Source organism: Mustelus asterias, chromosome 14, assembly GCF_964213995.1.
Source record: "Mustelus asterias chromosome 14, sMusAst1.hap1.1, whole genome shotgun sequence".
Lineage (NCBI taxonomy): Eukaryota > Metazoa > Chordata > Chondrichthyes > Carcharhiniformes > Triakidae > Mustelus > Mustelus asterias.
Genome location: NC_135814.1, coordinates 31,147,478 through 31,166,263, shown reverse-complemented (window position 1 = coordinate 31,166,263; position 18,786 = coordinate 31,147,478). Strand labels below are relative to the sequence as shown.

Sequence of the window (18,786 nt, the reverse complement as noted above, 5' to 3'; positions counted from 1 at the left end):
TGGTTTTTCTGTCTACCCAATTATTCCAGCTAAATTCTCCCAACAGCTGTTAAATCCTCCCCGCTTTCATCTCTCTGTGTTTTACAGTTACTAAATTTTTCCTGGACTCTGCTATTTGGCACTTGAAGAAAAGAAGTACAAATTGGCCGAGATCAAGTGTAGTATAGACATGCTGTGCTTGGTTGGAGTCATTAGGTTACATTTTAGCTTCATTTGAAGCAATTTTTAAAAGTGGCATCTCGGCCTTTTGGCTAAGATGCAAATGAGATCAAGCCTTGGAGGAGGAGCTATGCCTACTCCAATCAGCTTGGATCATGTAGATCAAGCCCAAGACAGGAGGTGAGAACCCTATCTTGTCAGCTTGGGTCGGGAATGTCTCAACTTGTTGAGACTCTGAATTGGACTTGATTTGATTGAATTGGAATAAAAAAAAGAAACATATACTTATATAAAAGATCTGTTGTTCCACAGGGTCATATGATGTGTTTTCCTGATATGGTGGGTAGAGAAACTGGATCACATTGCAACGATGAAGTGTCCAATTAAGCGCCATCTGGGGACCAGGGTTTGAATCCTGCCATGGCAGATGGTGGAATTTGAATTCAATAAAAAATATCTGGAATTAAGAATCTACTGATGACCATGAAACCATTGTTGATTGTCAGAATTAAAACACATCTGGTTCACAAATGTCCTTTCCTTGAAGGAAGGAAATCTGTTGTCCTTACCTGGTCTGGCCTACATTGCTGGAACCACAGCAATGTGGTTGACCCTAAATCGCCCTCTGAAATGGCCTATCAAGCCACTCAGTTGTCAAGAAGGTAGCTCACCACCACTCTCTCAAGGACAACAAGGGATGGGCAGCAAATGCTGGCCAGCCAGCAACGCCCATGTCCCACGAATGAATAAAAAAAACCTCCTGCTTCCGTTTTACCAACATTGGCAGGGACTGCTGCCATAGCGATAGCTAGATAAACCCTGGTGGCCTCCCAGCAGTTTCTGTCGGTTAGACGAGAGTGTGAGGAGGGAGGGGGGGGAGAAGTTTGAGGATGGGAGGGGGCAGCGGGGTGGTTTGTGACTCCTCTATGGCCACTCCATGGTGCAGGAAGGGCACCTCCCTGAATCCATGGCTACTCCTGCTGCCAGAGCACCCCTGGTGGAAGGCATCCCTGACTGATCACCGGGCCTAGCTGCCTGGTGCAGGCAAACTTAGAGACAAAACCCACCTTTTGCTTTGGGAGGTGCTCTCTCTTTTGTCCTTCAGCCACCTCCAATGGTGATTCTTCCAAGGTTGCTTAGCAGCCTGCCTGTTGTTTGGTTGTTATCGGGGGTGGGGGGCGGAGGGGGAGGGTGGGCACTGTCCTGATCTGACTTGTGGTTTTGGCAGCGGACTCTTAATTGGCTTCTGCTAGCAAAATGCTGCCAGTGCCCTTCCTCCCACTGGCATGGGGTTAAGTTCTGCTTTTAATGCCAATGGCGAGGGATCTTAGATGTTCAAAAATAATTCAGCCCATTTTATCCAGACTTATTGAAATTAAGCTTTTATGACCTGTGATTTTCTTTCTATGAGTTAAGGCACTGATTGTAAATCTTGCAATAGTCACTCTTGATTGATATGCACTGGCACGTCTTGTGATGATATTCTGGTTAGTGGAATAATAAGTTGATATCTTCTACATTAACGATAGAGTTATGTCCTTAAGCATGATTGTCAGGTACATTAACTAATAAATAAGAAGGATCTCACTCACTCATTATTCTGAAAGTATTTGATTAAAACATGATAGATAACATCATGTAAAACTCTATTGATATTCATCGTACATATCATGTTCAGGAGTTAATTGAAATTGCTAAACACGCAAACATGCATTTGGGCATGGGGAATTCAGAACTCATTATAAGAAACAAATGTCATAATGGTGTCTTTAATGAACTCAAGTTGTCTCAAATTGCTACTCAGCCAATTAGCTAGACATATTGTAATGGGTTGGAAATGAAGTAGCCAATTTACATGCAGCAAGATCTCACAAGTAGCAATGAGATAAATAACTGGAACTTGCTTTATTACGTTTGGTTGACCATCAACTGTTAGTTAGCCCGGTGGCACAATCCCATGGTCTTCTTTAAAAGGAGCAATATGATCTTTTATGCCCATCTGAGATGGCACCTCCAACAGCGCAGCACTGCCTCAACACTACACTGCAGCTTCATTATCTTCTCAAATGGTGAGTTGAGGCTTGATTCCATGTCCTTTGAACTCAAGAGCCAAGGTTCACACCTTTGACTTGTTCTTCATGCCCCCTTGATTGATGACTCATTGACGATTGCAGGAGGACGACTTTTGAAGGGGAGGGGGGAATAAAGAGTTTTGCACTGCAGGAAGAACACTTAAGGCCCATCTTTGCGATATAGTGGATTTATGAATGTCTTTTCTGCTCTTGCAGATTTAATTTGCAATGTGTCAGTGACAGAAGCCGAGCATGTACTTCCCCGATAGTGTCACCATTGAAGTGTCACTTTTGATTTAATTTTAGATGGTGCACCTGCCATCACCGCTGTAAAGTACAAGAGCTGATTATAATTGTATGGGCACAATTTTACATATTTAATTTAAATTCTATATTGACTAATATGTAACTAACTATCTTAAAATGGACATAAATGTTTATCTCATCAAAGTTCATTAGTTTCAAAGACAATGGCCAGTTTAAAATAATTCTCTATTGCTCCTCTATTCCCAGTCAAGCTAATACTCCAGCATGTATGATTAAACAACTGGTGCACCAAAAAATCTGGTCACGGTGTAAAGTAACAAGGCTTTCCAAGATCAGTTAGCCTCACACTCCTGCTATTTTCAGCTGATTGACTTGGATTTGATGGTTAGCATTGAAGCAATGATACTTGTCACTGAACTCACAGAAAGCTGCCCATAAAAATCTACCATTCTTTCTGTGGCACATATGTCACATTTCCCAGTGTCAGTTTGAATCTGGCACCAAGTCAAGGGGATCTTCAGACATCCAGTGACTGTGATGACATCACATACAGTAAGTAGCCAATCACACTGAAGTATTCCCACAAGCAGTAGACCAGGAAATAAAATTTAATTAAAAACTTTACAGAGAGTGATTTGAAACTATGAATGAAGCTGAATTACCATCATCCACCCCGCCAACCCCATAATTTTATCAGTGGCAGAGAATACCTCTTAAGATACTCATCCCTCCCACCGCTGGGATTTAATCAGCAGTGGGAGAGACCCATGCCAAGATCTCTAGCCTGGCAGATTTCACTGTATAGGATGGTGATGGGTATGGGTGGTTGCCTTCTTAATGGACCCTTTAGGCATCGTGTAGGTTCCCCCATAAGTCTTCTCTTCACCTCCCCGCCACCCCACCACCTTTTCAGGCCTGTCTATCCAAGCCCTCACGACTGGGGTCTTCACTCCTGGTCCGGCTGGAGCTGATCCACTTATCTTTGACTCCAACTCTTCACTACTGGGGAATAGATGCAGTTCCAGCACTACGGCACTGTTAGGAGCAGAGAACTGACAGCTCTCAGAGGTGTGACTTCCTGCCAGGAAACCCACCTGACTTCTTCTCTGGGCAAGTGGGGGAGGGGGCAGAGAGAATCAACTCCCAGCTCCACCTCATTCAATGAGGCGCAGCATTTCAAAGAGTTTTTACAGCGAGATTAATGCAGTAAAGGCTCAAATGGTCATTAACTTAGCGATTTATACTCACTGTCAGTCTGGGACACTTTGACAGTGTACCCTACGGACAAACATGGAACTGCTGACAGTAACCTCTGGATTTCCATATTTTTCTCTGCACGTGCATACTCCTGAAATTGCTGCCTGTAAATGATAATTAATGCTGACAGTTTCACTGTCAGTACACCAAACTATTTTCTGACTAGTTATCTTAAGAAAGGCAAAAAAAAACTTTCATTAAAAAGAATCATAAATACCAGGGTTGCTGACATTTACTGTGAAAATAAAGACCTTTTATAGATTTATTTTTTACATTGTTCTTGCACACTGAGAGAACAATGGCTTCAATCTGTGATTCAAAAGTGTTGGTAGACCAAAGCATTTCTACTTTGCATCAAGTAAACCCATCATTCTGCACAACTACACGCTGTACAACTATGAAGCATTGCATGGATACGCTTTACCATGAGTAAGAGTAAGACTTAGAAATATAAATTGTGTTGGACTTGTTCCTCTGATCTTACATTGATATGCTCTTGGGTAGTATGATTGCGGAAAAAGACTCTTGGCTTTATTCATCTATGCCGTTTTATCTTTGCTTGCTGGGCTGCAAGCAATGTATCTATCAGAGCTACTGTGGAATGATACAGCTTTGAAGGAGGCCATTCAGCCCATAGCTCCTGTGCTAGCTCTTTGAAAGAGTCTGTCAATTTGTTCCACTCCACTTAACTTTCCTCATAGCCCAGCATTGGTTTCCTTTTCAAATATACACACTTGCCCATTGAAAACTATTACCGAATCTGCCTGTGTTAGCTTTTCCGATCAGAGCAACTCATTGGGCGGAATTTTCCCATCCTGCCCACCACAGGAATTGTAGTGGGTGGGGCTGGGGGGAGTGGGGGGAGGGATTCTTTTGGGGCAAGCGCAGACGGAAAATCCCACCCATTGTGTTAAAACATTTCTCTCCCCATAACAATTCAAACTGACTAGAAATCTCCGGAAGATCGTTTTACTGCTTTGGCTTTGCAGGAGTGGAAGTCATGGCATATAACTTCATATATCAGTATACAGGGGTTATGTTACTGGACAAGTAATCCAAAGACCTGAATTAATGAAACATGAGTTCAGATCCGACCATGACAGCTGAGAAATTTAAATTCAGTTAGTGAAATAAATCAAGCATTTAAAAAGTCAATACACTGTAACCTCTCCTCTCCAGAGTGTTTGGAATCAAAGCATTTCTGGATTTCAGAACTTCCGGGATTGTAGAATAATGTGAGCGTGCTTGACCATACATGTGTGAACCAGACATAAATACTTACCTGAGACGTAAAACAGTGACAGGACATTATGAAGCACAAAGTTTGTTTTATTTATTGGAATGCTGCATCTTCCATTTTTCTAACATAACATATTAAAAATTGCTGATGGCATCGAGAGAATAGGTAATTCCAGGTGACCTAGAATGAGCACTTCCAACAGGCCCGGGCTGGGAAAAGTAGGGTAATGATTACTTGCCAAACATTCAAAATTTTAAAAAGGGAATAACGTACTACCAGCGTGAAAAGCTTTAATTTTTAATTTTAATTCCCACTTAGTTATAGAGTCATAGAGGTTTACAGCATGGAAACAGGTCCTTCGGCCCAACTTGTCAATGCCGCCCCCTTTTTTAAACCCCTAAGCTAGTCCCAATTGCCCGCATTTGGTCCATATCCCTCTATATCTATACCATGTAACTGTCTAAATGCTTTTTAAAAGACAGAATTGTACCCATCTCTACTACTACCTCTGGCAGCTTGTTCCAAACACTCACCACTCTCTGTGTGAAAAAATTGCAATGTGGAGATGCCGGCGTTGGACTGGGGTAAACACAGTAAGAAGTTTAACTAATTTCCCCTCTGGACACTTTTGTATCTCTCCCCTCTCACCTTAAACCTATGCCCTCTAGTTTTAGACTCCCCTACCTTTGGTTGGCTGGCCTTTCTTCCTCTGTCATCGATCCTCTCTCCTGCTGTCTTCCCACTGAAACTGCCAAAGACTGTTCCTCTTATCTTCAGTAGGAGCAGGACCATGAGAATAACCACAAATGCCATCACATGGACTATTTTGCCATTTGCTGCAGTCCGCGACTGGCAAGTCTGTGATTCAGGTGGGCCTGCTCAAAAGAAATTCCAGACAGTTGGTGTTTCCTGCTTTCGGATTCCTGCACAGGAGAGATTACAGTGCATCAATAATGGTGAACAGTTTGATGTAAAAACCCATTTGGTTCACTAATGTCTTTTATGGAGAGAAACCTGCTGATCTTATTTGGTCTCTCCTATATGTGACCTATAAACCAAAGTAGCTGAATCTTAATTGCCTCGGAATTGGCCGAGCAAGACATTCAATTGTGAGGAGGATGGTTCATGACCCTCCTCTCATGGCAGTTAGGGATGGGAAATCATGTTGATTTTGCCAGTTGTGCTCACATCCCATGGACAAATAGAATAACAATTTACCTCATGGTGTAATGTAAAGTGATCGGTACCTTTTGTGATGTCTTTACCACTGAGATCCAGTCCATGATGCACATGCTTGAGTAATTACTGACATTTGTTTCTTCCACAATGTAAATAAACCCGCCATAGATGTAACGTTGTCCAGATCCTCACTGCCTCTGCCTCTCCTCTCCCTTATAGTTTTGGATATTGATTCTCATCTTTCTCAGCCGTGCGTGCATGCATCCTATTAATCACCAAATGAACCTTTTAAAATATAGTGTCCTGTGCGAAAAATAATTTTCACTTACACCACAGACTGTGTGCTGGACTGCCTACATAAATACATGTGCAAAATGGTGATTAGGTTCACCAAGATATCCAAGTAATTTTCTTTATTTGATTTATTATTGTCCCATGTATTAATATACAGTGAAAAGTATTGTTTCTTGCACGCTATACAGACAAAGCATATCGTTCATAAAAAAGGGAAGGAGAGGGTGTGAAATGCAGTGTTACAGTCATTGCTAGGGTGTTAAGAAAGTGCAACTTAATTAATGGCATTCAAAAGTCTGATGGCAGCAGGGAACAAGCTGTTCTTGAGTCCGTTGGTACATGACCTCGGACTTTTGTATCTTTTTCCTGACTGAAGAAGGTGGCACTGTGTTATTTATATGGACAATGGTTGCAGAATTCTGAGGTGCAGAGGGAACTAGATGTTCTGTTGCATGAGTCACAAAAGGTTAGTCTGCTGGTACACCAGGCAATTAAGAAGGCTGAGAGAGATTGAATATAAAAGATGCTGTCCGGGATTCTCCCAAAAATATTCTAAGTGTTGAATTTGCATGAAAACTTGAGTAAATCAAGCTTTTCAAAAAGAATTTCCCACACTCTATACACTGCAAAGTACCTCAGCATGAATCATGCTGAAATTCAGTGGGCGGGCAGCATAGCGCTGAGCAGGCCACTGCACACGCGCCAATCTGTCAGCGCCGAGATTGGCATATGCGCAGTGGCCTCTGTCTGCTGGCCTCCTGATTGCTAGCCAGCTCGATCGCACGGTGACAGAGTGGTGAGCACTGCTGCCTGACATCGTCAGGGACCTGGGTTTGATTCCAGCCTTGGGTGACTGTCTGTGTGGAGTCTGCACATTCTCCCTATGTCTGCATGGGTTTCCTTTGGGTCCTTTGTTTACCTCCCACACTCCAAAGATATGCGGGTTAGGTGGATTGGCCGCGCTAAATTCTCCCTCAGTGTCAGAAGAATTAGTAGGGTAAATATGTAGGGTTATAGGTTAGCCCTGAGTGAGATTGTTGTCGGTGCAAGCTCGATGGGCAGAATGGCCTCCTTCTGTACTGTCGGGATTCTATTATCCTATTAGATCAGACATGATTGTATTGAATGGCGGAGCGAGCCTCAAAGGGCCGAATGGCCTATTTCTGCTCCTATTCCCTCTTTATTGATGCTTTGCATAAATGTGAGCCTCAGAGGGCAGGTTACAAATGAATGTGTGATATAACTTAGCGTGTTGCAAGTACTAAATTTTTTTTTGGAGGTAACAAAAGCAATTTGATTTACCTTAATATGAAAAATAATGTATTATTAAAGCAATGTGCATTCAACTGATGCTCAGGGTATTTTGTTTGACCTTAACAACTCAGAAGAACTTTCCAATTTTGCCACTTAACACCAAACTCAAGAATTGTATCCTTGCTATTTAATGCGAGAGCTTTATTAGATTCCAAGTCCCCAGAAAAAAAAAAATAAGGGTCTAAATCATATTTGTGAAGTGGGTTTTCCTTTGTATTGGTTTCTCTCAGACTACAGTCTACAGAATGGGGAAAAAAAAACAAGCCATTCATTTTCGAGGAATCCATTTGTCATCCCAGCGTGTTATTTGGCTGGTAATCAGATGTTCAGTACAGAAAACAACCTCATTTTAATTACATTATGCACAAGTTCATTTGTTGACCGAATACAAATGCGTTTGCTTGTGTGAGGAATAGTTATTATAAATAAATTATATTTTATAAATGAGTCTTACTGCAATTTGATAAATGTAATTCGATTTTCTACTAATCAAACTCTAAATGTTGCTACCACGAGGGAGGAACTCCTGGCTTGTTTTCTTCCTTGGGTTTGTATTGAGAGTTTGTGATGTATTAAAATATGGCATTTTCTGTAATTCCTCACAACCTCCAACTGAAGGGCATAAAATAGTAAATGACAAACTTCATACGATCTCATAATTAAGTGATGAATTTTTAAATTAATGTTTAGTTGTATTTATCCAGCAATTAACAAAATATTTTCTGTCAGGCTTCGACAGTTGGCTCATAGCTAAAAATAAAGACAAAGGTGATTCTTCGCATGAATCCAGAAATCTCAAAATCATAAACAATCTTTGCATCTTTAGCATTACTGAGTGTGGTGCCACCTGGCAGTTACTCCGGGAACTAAGACCAAATTATTTCAAGGAGAAAAAGTTAATTTGTGACAGTTCAACTGTAGACATGTTGTGTGTACAACTACAACCTTCATTTATATAACATCTTAAAGGTGGAGAAATATCTTAAGGCACTTCGCAACAGCATTAGCCAACAAATGTTGACACCGAGGGTGGGATTTTATGGCCTCTCTCTTCCCGAAACTGTAAAATCCCACCCGAGGTTAATGGAATTTTCTATGATCCACCCGCTCCCCGCCCCCCCCCCCCCCGCCCACTCCAATTTCTGTGGTGGGGCGGGGTGGCAAAATTCCAGCTTGAGTCTCAGAATGCGATGTTAGGCGGTTACCCAAAAGCTTGGTCAAAGATCAAGGAATGAGATAGAGAATCTGGTGAACTAAGTTGAGCAACAATAATCTCTCCCTCAATGTCAACAAAACGAAGGAGATTGTCATCGACTTCAGGAAGCGTAAAGGAGAATATGCCCCTGTCTACATCAATGGAGACAAAGTAGAAAGGGTCGAGAGCTTCAAGTTTTTAGGTGTCCAGATCACCAACAACCTGTCATGGTTCCCCCATGCTGACACTATAGTTAAGAAAACCAACCAATGCCTCTACATTCTCAGAAGACTAAGGAAATTTGTCATGTCAGCTACGACTCTCACCAATTTTTACAGATGCACCATAGAAAGCATTCTTTCTGGTTGTATCACAGCTTGGTATGGCTCCTACTCTGCCCAAGACCGCAAGGAACTACAAAAGGTCGTGAATATAGCCCAATCCATCACGCAAACCAGCCTCCCATCCATTGACTCTGTCTACACTTCCAGCTGCCTCGGCAAAGCAGCCAGCATAATTAAGGACACCACGCATTCTGCCTTCCACCTTTTTCCTTCAGGAAATAGATACAAAAGTCTGAGGTCACATACCAACCGACTCAAGAACAGCTTCTTCCCTGCTGCTGTCAGACTTTTGAATGGACTTACCTTGCATTAAGTTGATCTTTCTCTCCACCCTAGCTATGACTGTAACACTACATTCTGCACTCTCTCATTTCCTTCTCTATGAACGGTATGTTTTGTCTGTATAGCGCGCAAGAAACACTACTTTTCATTATGTTAATACATGTGACAATAATAAATCAAATCAAAGGGTGGGATTTTCCGACCGTGCTCGCCCCAAAACCGGAAAATCCCACCGGAGGTCAACAGACCATTGCATGGTTCGCTCCTCATCCACTATTGGGCCAAATGTGGGCAATTGGGATTAGCTTAGGGGTTTTAAAAAAAAGGGCAGCACGGACAAGTTGGGCCGAATGGCCTGTTTCCATGCTGTAAGACTCTATGACTCTATGACTACGATTCCTGTGGCAGGCAAGACGGGCTAATTCCCCCCGTAGAATTTAAGGAATGTCTTAAAGAGAAAAGAGAGGTAGAGAGGCAAGTTAGGATGCAGGTAGTAGAGTTTTGAATGAGTTTAGGTTTATGAATGGGGGAAGATGGGAGTCCGACTGGGAGGGTGTTGAAAAATATAAAGGTAACTAACATTGCAACTTAAGCCTTGGGCTTGCTTCTGATAGTGGAGAGGAACCAGCTCCATGAGGAAGTATGGTGTAGAGCTGAAGGAACTGTCGAGTAAATTAATGTGTGGTACGATTCAATATCTGTTATCAGAGACAAACAATCAAATTTAAGTAACCATTGCTTCAGAATGAGAGCACTGCAACCTTACACCCAACATAACAATGGTCAGCACAGCACCGGGGACCCAGATCCAATTCCGGCCTTGGGTGACTGTGTGGTTCTTACACGTTCTCCCTGTGTCAGCATGGGTTTCTTCCAGGTGCCACCCAGTGAATGACCCAGAAGCCGGTCTACTTGTCAATACCACTGAGGGGTGAATATCTGCGGTAGTAGAGGGTGCGGGTGACAGCTGCGACGCCTCTTCAATGCTCGTTTCTGAGATGTCTCCCTTGGAGCTGCTCGGGTCTGTGGTCCCCAGTGGACGCATGGATGGTCTGGGCTGGTTGGCTGATTGCAAGGGAAGAGGGATGCCATTAGTGCATCACAGGGGCAGATTGATGGGAGAAAATCTGCTCACGTGAGGTTTGCAGCATGACTGCATGTGTTGAGGGTTCTCACTTTAGTCTCTTGCCCCCATCTCACCCTCTGCACAAGTGCGGCCCTGCTCCTCACCAGCCAGCTCAAGGTCTCCCTCCTGAAAAGGCGTTAGAGTTCTCAGCTTGGGCATGACTCAGAGGTAGATGGGGGAGACAGATGGGAGAGAGTAGGTGGGAGTCCTGCCACCTGTCCTGAGATGGTGAGGAAGTCTGGCATGTGTGGGAGGTGAGTGGGAGCGGTGATGTAAAGAGCAGATTATTTACTAGGGTTGCGGGTGTGGGGGGGGGGGGGGAGTGTGGGTGGTGGGGGGTTTAGATGAGCATGAGAGTGGCATGACAAGTGTTGGGACCCCGTGAGGTGGCCGTGAGTGAGGTCAGCATGGAGGTGTGATGGGTATGTGAAGGGGTGCAGTGGGTGTCAGGTGGGGACAGACTTACCCAGGCTGCATGGAGAAGGTCATTTATCTTCTTCTAGCCCTGCCCTCTTATGGAGTGAGCTGGCACTCACCATCATGGCCACAGCCTCCCAGGCAGGGTTCGTGACCTTGCTTGCTGGGTGGGTGGCTGGCCGATTGCGGGTACAGGATGTCACGCCTCCGCTCGGCACCATTCTGGAGTTTGAGGGCTCCCTACGTGAAATGCGGTGCTGCCTTCCTGGCAGCCATTCCCCCTTACTGGACTTGGAAAAAGTGCTGGGGAGGCGTTTAAAAGGAACGCCCCACTGATTGCAGAGATTAAGTTTTCCCGGGGCGATTGAATCAGGGACACACTGCTACGGATGCAGCATGTACCATGTGGAGAAAAGAAATAGTTAAAGAGGCTCAACATTCGGTGAGCTTTCCTGCCATTGTGACGGCAGGATTCTCACTGGTTTCCTCGCCGAGACTGACACTTTGAAACATATTGGAAAATTCTGCCCAGAGTGTCAGGCTCTGACTGAACGCTAACGTGTATCTCTCCAGGTGCACAGCCGGGTTTTCAGACCAGATGTCCAACCACTCTGAGCTAGCAAGATCTGGGGCATGGTTCACTCTGGTGGGGCTGGGCCCGATTGAGCTGGCATGGCTGGCTCAACAGAGACCGGGGCTCCCTCTTTAAAGGGTGCCCCAATCAGCGCTGAAATAAACTCTCCCCCTCCACAACCCCCACAGACATGGTGGGCCTCCCCCACAAGTAGCAAGGCCTTTCCTCACACCTCCACTCTCCCCTTCGCAGCCAAGTTCCCCTCCCTCCGCCTTCACAGGCAGTGCCTCCCCACTACAAAGACAAGTCGTCCCCTGCTTCGCAGCAAGTTAATTCCCCCTTTCATAGGCAAGCCTCACTCCCCTTTTCACAGACATCATCCCTCCCCTTTCATACGCAAGCACCTCTTTCACAGGCATCGGTCCTCCTCCACTCCACCAAACAAGGGGAATCCTTCTCACTAGAGCTTCCCAGAGGGCCCTTCCTGGTACTGTCCAATGGCACAGGTTGGCACTGCCAAGTTGGTGGCATTGATTTGCTTTGCTTTGCTTTATTGTCACATGTTCTAGGATACAGTGGAAAATATTGTTTCTTGCACGCTATACAGGCAAAACATATCAATCTTGAAGTACATAGGGGAAAAAGAAAAGGATAGGGTGCAGAATATAGTGTTGCAGCTACAGGGAGGGTGAAGAGAAAGATCAGCTTAAAATATGGTAGGACCATTCAAAAATCTGATCATTGCCAGCCTGTGCTCGAGGTCAGTGTCAACCTGAGCCAGGGAGCAGTGTCAGGACATTACCCGGGCATGTCCGGGTCTTTCTATGTCTTTCTATGATTCTATGTCCCACTCCCCCCGGGGGTTTTCCTTACCTTGGCATCACCGGTAGGATCCCCTTGATTGAATCCTGGCTTTAACTACCTATTGTAAACTATGCCGACATGGTGCCAGATTGGCCCCTGTGTTTTCCCATTGTTCACATCCTCCGCTGCCGCCGAATCCGCGTCAGGCGCTTGTCTTTGGCAGGGCTGGATGATCCCTCTGGCAGGAATGGCCGGAAAATATTGGCCACTATCTCTGCAGGCTTCTCTTTTAGAATCCCAGGATACAGGCCATCAGATCGAGGAGATTTTAGACCCATTTATTTCTCCAGTCCATTTTCTGAATATTAATTACTTTACGTTGCTGTCTCTTTGGAGGCTTGGTTTCCAATTATTTTCTGTATATTCTTCATCTTCCACTCTGAAGACAGACATGAAATAGTTATTTAATGGCCAGAATTTTCCGGCTCTTCACAATGGCGCACCCCCGCTGGGGGTTACCTGGTGGTGTGGAGTACCATCAAGTGGAAATCCCATTGACAGCGGCAGTACCACAAGATCCCATCGCCAGCGAATGGTCCACCACCTCCCGCCGTGAGAATCATACAGCGGGGAGGCCAGAGAACCAACCACCCCCCCCCCCCGCCCAACCGCACCACCCCTCCATGTCTCTGCCAATTCCTTATTCCCCATTATAATTTCTCCTACTTCCATTGTTAAAGGAGCCACATGGACTTTTGTTAGGCTGTTCCTTTTTACATGCTTCTAAACGTTCTTACAATCTGTTTATACATTCCTTGGTTGTTTTCATATTTTACTTTCTCCCTCTATTAATTTCTAAGTCAACCGTTAAAAATCCTCCCAGTCCTCAGGCTTATGATTCTTTTTAAAAGCTTTTAATCAAATATCATCCTAATCTTCTTTAGTTAAGTGCTTTAAGCCTTGAAGTTCCCTTTTGAAAACCTTCTGCCTCTCCGCCTCCCTCTCCTACTTTAAAACCTTTCCTAACATCCATCTCTTTGGACAAAGATTTAGCCACCCATTCTCATCTTTCTTGGCCTGGGATTCATTTAAAGTTTATCTATTAGTCACAAGTAAGGTTTACATTAACACTGCAATGAAATTACTGTGAAATTCCCCAAGTCGCCACACTACGGCACCTGTTCGGGTCAATGTACCTAACCTGCACGTCTTTCGGACTGTGGGAGGAAACTGGAGCACCCGGAGGAAACCCACATAGACACAGGGAGAACGTGCAAACTCCACACAGACAGTGACCCAAGCCGGGAATTGAACCCGGGTCCCGGGCGCTGTGAGGCAGCAGTGCTAACCACTGTGCCACCGTGCCACCCATTTTTGCCTGACTACAGTTTTGCAAAACAATTGGAGACTTTTACAAAGTTAAATCTCATATAAATACAAATTAGTATTGCTATTGAAAACAAAAATATAAAAGATTAACAAATATAGACTATTCAGCTGTTAATACATGTTTTTGAGACATGCCATGCACAGTCTATCTATTGTGCTAATAATATTCCCCATATTTAATGTCCCTTGATAAAATTCATTCAGTGCCCCCAACTTATTGAGCAAGAATACAGAATACTTATCTATCTCCACATCTCAAGTGTTCATTCATGGGCTGCTGCCCTCCACAGGCATCCCTTTCTCTTCCCTCCAGCTCAGCAATGATTGTATGCAGGAGAATATGTTGTCCTTTAGTTTATACTGACAGATATAATTTGCTATGACCACGTTTTCAGACAATAAAGATGACAGTGAAAAAGAGCTTACCACTGAGGTACATCAGTGGATGTCTCTTACATTTGAATCAATACAGGATAAATTCTACAATGATGGCATTCTTTAGAAAAGGAGGGACTGTTGACAAGTGGGGAATAGAACTTGACTTCAATACATAAAAAGAATTAGTAAATTTTTCATAACCTGCAGATGGCTGTGAAGTGATATCATCATAAAGCTGTTGTTTTTTTCTGTAAGATTGATATCTGGTGACTTATAAAGCTGTGATTCTGAAGGTAGGATTGCACTGTTCAAACTGACAGGTGGCAAATGCTTCCCAGTTCCAGTATCAGACTTGCAATGTAATGAAGAGCTGATGAAATGAAGGAAATGTCCCTGGTTGCATGGCTAAAGTTTACTTTCTTGTGCTGGAACAGCTGGTTCAATTGCTTTCTTTTGATACAACAATATGGAGATGAAACTTTTAACAATCTTGATTGTAGAGAATCTATTTTGCTTGTGATCGCTAAACTTTCCCTGGCAGGAATTGGGCGGCACGGTGGCACTGTGGTTAGCACTGCTGCCTCATAGCACCAGGAACGCGGGTTCAATTCCTGCCTTGGGTGACTGTGTGGAGTTTACATGTTCTTCCCCCTGTCTGTGTGGGTCCCCTCTAGGTGGTCCGGTTCCCTCCCACACTCCAAAGATGTGCAGGTTAGATGGATTGACCATGTTAAATTGACCCTTCGGGTGAAATTTTCCTGTCCTGCCAACCACGGGAATCGTAGCGGGCAGGACATGGACCTTGCAAAGTTCCGTTGACCTTGGATGGAATTTTCCGGCTTTTGGGTGAGTGCGATTGGAAATTCCACCCCATGTGTCAGCGGGATTAGCAGGGTAAATACGTAGGGTTTACGGGGATAAGGCCTGGGTGGGATTGTTGTCGGTGCAGGCTCAATGGGCTGAATGACTTCCTTCTGCGCTTTAGGAATTCTATGATGATGATACGACTTCTTGCTCTTGGCTGTGTAGTTGGGGAGGCACAGAGTTGGCGCTTCATGTGACAAAGTCAGAGGCAGTGCCACTCTGGCAATTTTCAGTTTGAAAATTGGCTTTAATCAACTGCCATCTGCTCAAGGACACGCCATATAAATAGAAAAGAGGGGAATCAGTTAAAATCCAAGAAGTCTTTTTTTCTCAATAACTATTCAATTGAAAAATGCACTGATAAATTATAATTATAATTTGAGGAGTTAACTGGAAAAATGATTGACTCTTATTAGATTGCAATACGTTCTCCTCATTGATTAAAGTTGATTAAAGGGTGGCACAGTGGCACAGTGGTTAGTACCAGGGATCCAGTTCGATTCCCGACTTGGGTCATTGTCTGTGTGGAGTTCTCCCTGTGTTTGCGTGGGTTTCCTCCGGGTGCTCTGGTTTCCTCCCACAGTCTGAAAGATGTGCTGGTTAGGGGCATTAACCCGAACAGGTGTCGGAATGTGGCAACTAGGGGAATTTCACAGTAACTTAATTGCAGTGTTAATGTAAGCCTTACTTGTGACTAATAAATAAACTTTTCATTTTCTCCTCTGATCTGCTTCCTTTCCTGAATTACAATACATATTCAGATTACCACCCGTCACGTTCCAATCCCGTCTGGGGAAACTGCAAAACCAAAATGACCAAACTTACTGAATGAGCCCTAAGAGAAGAAATTGCCAACAAGATTTCATCTTCAGTAACTTTAATTTAACAGGAATCAGAAGCAATATAAAATAAACATGAATTAACAGACAAATGTGTGTTCCGTGTCTTTGTAATTAGAAATGGATTTTTATTGTCCATCCGAAATTGTGGCATTTCAAAAATATTTGAAGGGAAGAATAATTGATCATTACATTTGAAAAAGTGACTGAGAAATGTAAATAATTCTGCTTTTGTTTTGAATTGCCCTCAGAATTCAAAAAGAAATCAAATGATACACGGGCTCTGCCGCTGAAAGCAATTATAATCGCTGGATTGCTTTGAAATAAACACATGAAGGCAATGGGGGAATAATTTCTCCATACATGACAGAACTGTAGACACCGGTCTTACTCCCTCTCAGGGTGTGGCTGACATTGGCAAGGCAATTTTCTGTTGCCCTGTGTAGGGAGTGATGAGGTAGAATGCTTCGCACAGCATTAAGATTCAGTCATGTCTTGGAGGAATTATGTGTGAAGTATAGGCTCAGTAGGAGGTTCCCTTCCCTGAAGAACACTGGTGAAGAGGTTGGATTTCCAGAACAACTCTGCATGTTCCACTCCTACAAATTCCCAGCTTTATTTGATTCATGTTCAGAATATCCAGTGAGATTTGATGGAGTTGTATTTTAACCACTCTACTGTTGTTCATGCATTTATGATGCAGCCTCCAATGATCAGAGCAGTTCTTCACCTGATATATACTTATAGCATGGAACATAGAGCATACCGTTTTCAGGGAGAAGGGAGTGGCAGGGTGGAGGGGTGGGGAAAAGGGCTCATTGTAAAAAGAAAAATCACACAGGGAAATGCTTCAGATTTAGAATTGGATCCTGCCTGAACCATTGGTAACTAAAACTGGGCACAGAGCAGATCATTAATAACCATTAATCATTATTGTAAAGTCCTAACTATGTTAGGGGTTGTGGGTTTTAACCGAAAGAAGAGAACATGGTTTGCACATGTAGATTCAAACTAACGCACAACAGGTTTTATTAAAAGAGATGTTCTCTGCACTGCACAGAATACAAACTGAAAGTAAAGCACCCAGCCTGTGGCAACACCCTAATGATATCATCATTAAATCATGTGATCAGGGGCGGCACGGTAGCACAGTGGTTAGCACTGCTGCTTTACAGCTCCAGGGTCCCGGGTTCGATTCCCAGCTCGGGACACTGTCTGTGCGGAGTTTGCACATTCTCCTCATGTCTGCGTGGGTTTCCTCCGGGTGCTCCGGTTTCCTCCCACAGTCCAAAGATGTGTGGGTTAGGTTGATTGGCCAGGTTAGAAATTGCCCCTTAGAGTCCTGAGATGCGGAGGTTAGAGGGATTAGCGGGCAAACATGTGGGGGTAGGGCCTGGATGGGATTGTGGTCGGTGCAGACTCGATGGGCCGAATGGCCTCCTTCTGCACTGTAGGGTTTCTATGATTTCTTAAAGCAAACATACCCTTTAAAATATATGACAATGATCCCCTCTTGTACTTTGCTTTTGTGTTTTGTGTAGCCCTGAGTGTTTACTGATTGATGCTCTGCATTGGTTGCATTTGTTTATGATTGAGACTCCTGACTCTTTTACAGCATCATCTTTGGATACTATTGGAGTGAGGATATTACCTATTTTCCGGCCTGTAACGTGTATTTGCATTAAATTTCATCAGTCATCATTGTGCAACTTTCGTACTTTCTGCAACTCACTGGCCAAAATTTTGCACTCGCTGTTCAGGCATGCGGTGGACACAATCCATTACAAAAAAGGGCGTCAGGATATCGGGAGGGTATCCCAATGTCATCACTGATATTTCAGTCAGCAGGCACATGTGGAGGTCAAAAGCACAACCACCTACAGTTAAAGTGCCAATTAAAGTAATTCAAAGGGCAAGTGACTCTGATTTTAAGTGGTCCAAGCATTTCTTCATTCACTCACAGAGCACTCGTCTAGGCGGCCTTAATGTTTTCAATGCATCCTGTATCCAGGACAGGATAAAAGGTCCGCAGACCAGTTACAGACCTGAGAAATTACGTGTTTGGCTGAGAGCAGTTTGGAGCTGGTTTACAGAGAGTTTCCAGCAGTTTTTTGTTGTTCTGGAGAATTCTCAGATTTCTTAGCATCTGCAGAGGCTTTCTGCCAGTGAGCCCCTTCAATGCAGAAACCTGTGAAACCATCGGCACAAAAGTGGGGACTGTGTACTTTGCTGGACGGACCTCCTCAAAAGAGGAGAGAGGCCTGTTGCCCACAAGCAGCATCCCAAAGTGGGACCTGTGGAATGAGAGTCGCCGGCAGAAAGGCTGCAGGGACAGCAGGAAGTGTAAGGCAGAAGGGTCTGGGGAAGGCACCTTTATCCAGCAGGCAGAGTTTACTGGCAGTGTTCATGCTAGCTGGCCATATCTGAAGTTCAGTGCTGAAGAAGCCTACACCTCTCCAGGGAGACTGCCATTTCTAGTTGGTTGAGGTAGTTGGTTCAGCGATCACCTGTGTAGGTGGCCAGTGGCTCTCAAGATTACAATTGCTCTGAGTTTTGACGCCTTCAGTTCTTTCCAGGAATCAGTGGGAGATCTATGCGGTGTCTCCCAATCAGTTGCCCACCGTTGCATCCAGCTGGTCACTGACTTTCCATTCTGGAAGGTCAGTACCTTCATTCACTACCAGACTGGTGATCCCTGCCAGGCTGAGCGAGCCAGAGCTTTCGCTGCAATTGCAGGATTCCTCCATATCCAGAGAGCCATTGACTGCACTGAAGTGGCCAGAAAGGTGCCA

The 18,786-nt window shown here is 44.1% G+C and overlaps 1 protein-coding gene across 1 annotated transcript in view; it reads left to right on the top strand.

The window, feature by feature from the left end:
* thsd7ba (thrombospondin, type I, domain containing 7Ba) overlaps window positions 1-18,786 on the top strand; it is a 624,788-nt gene that overhangs the window by 30,777 nt on the left and 575,225 nt on the right. The window lies entirely within an intron of this gene.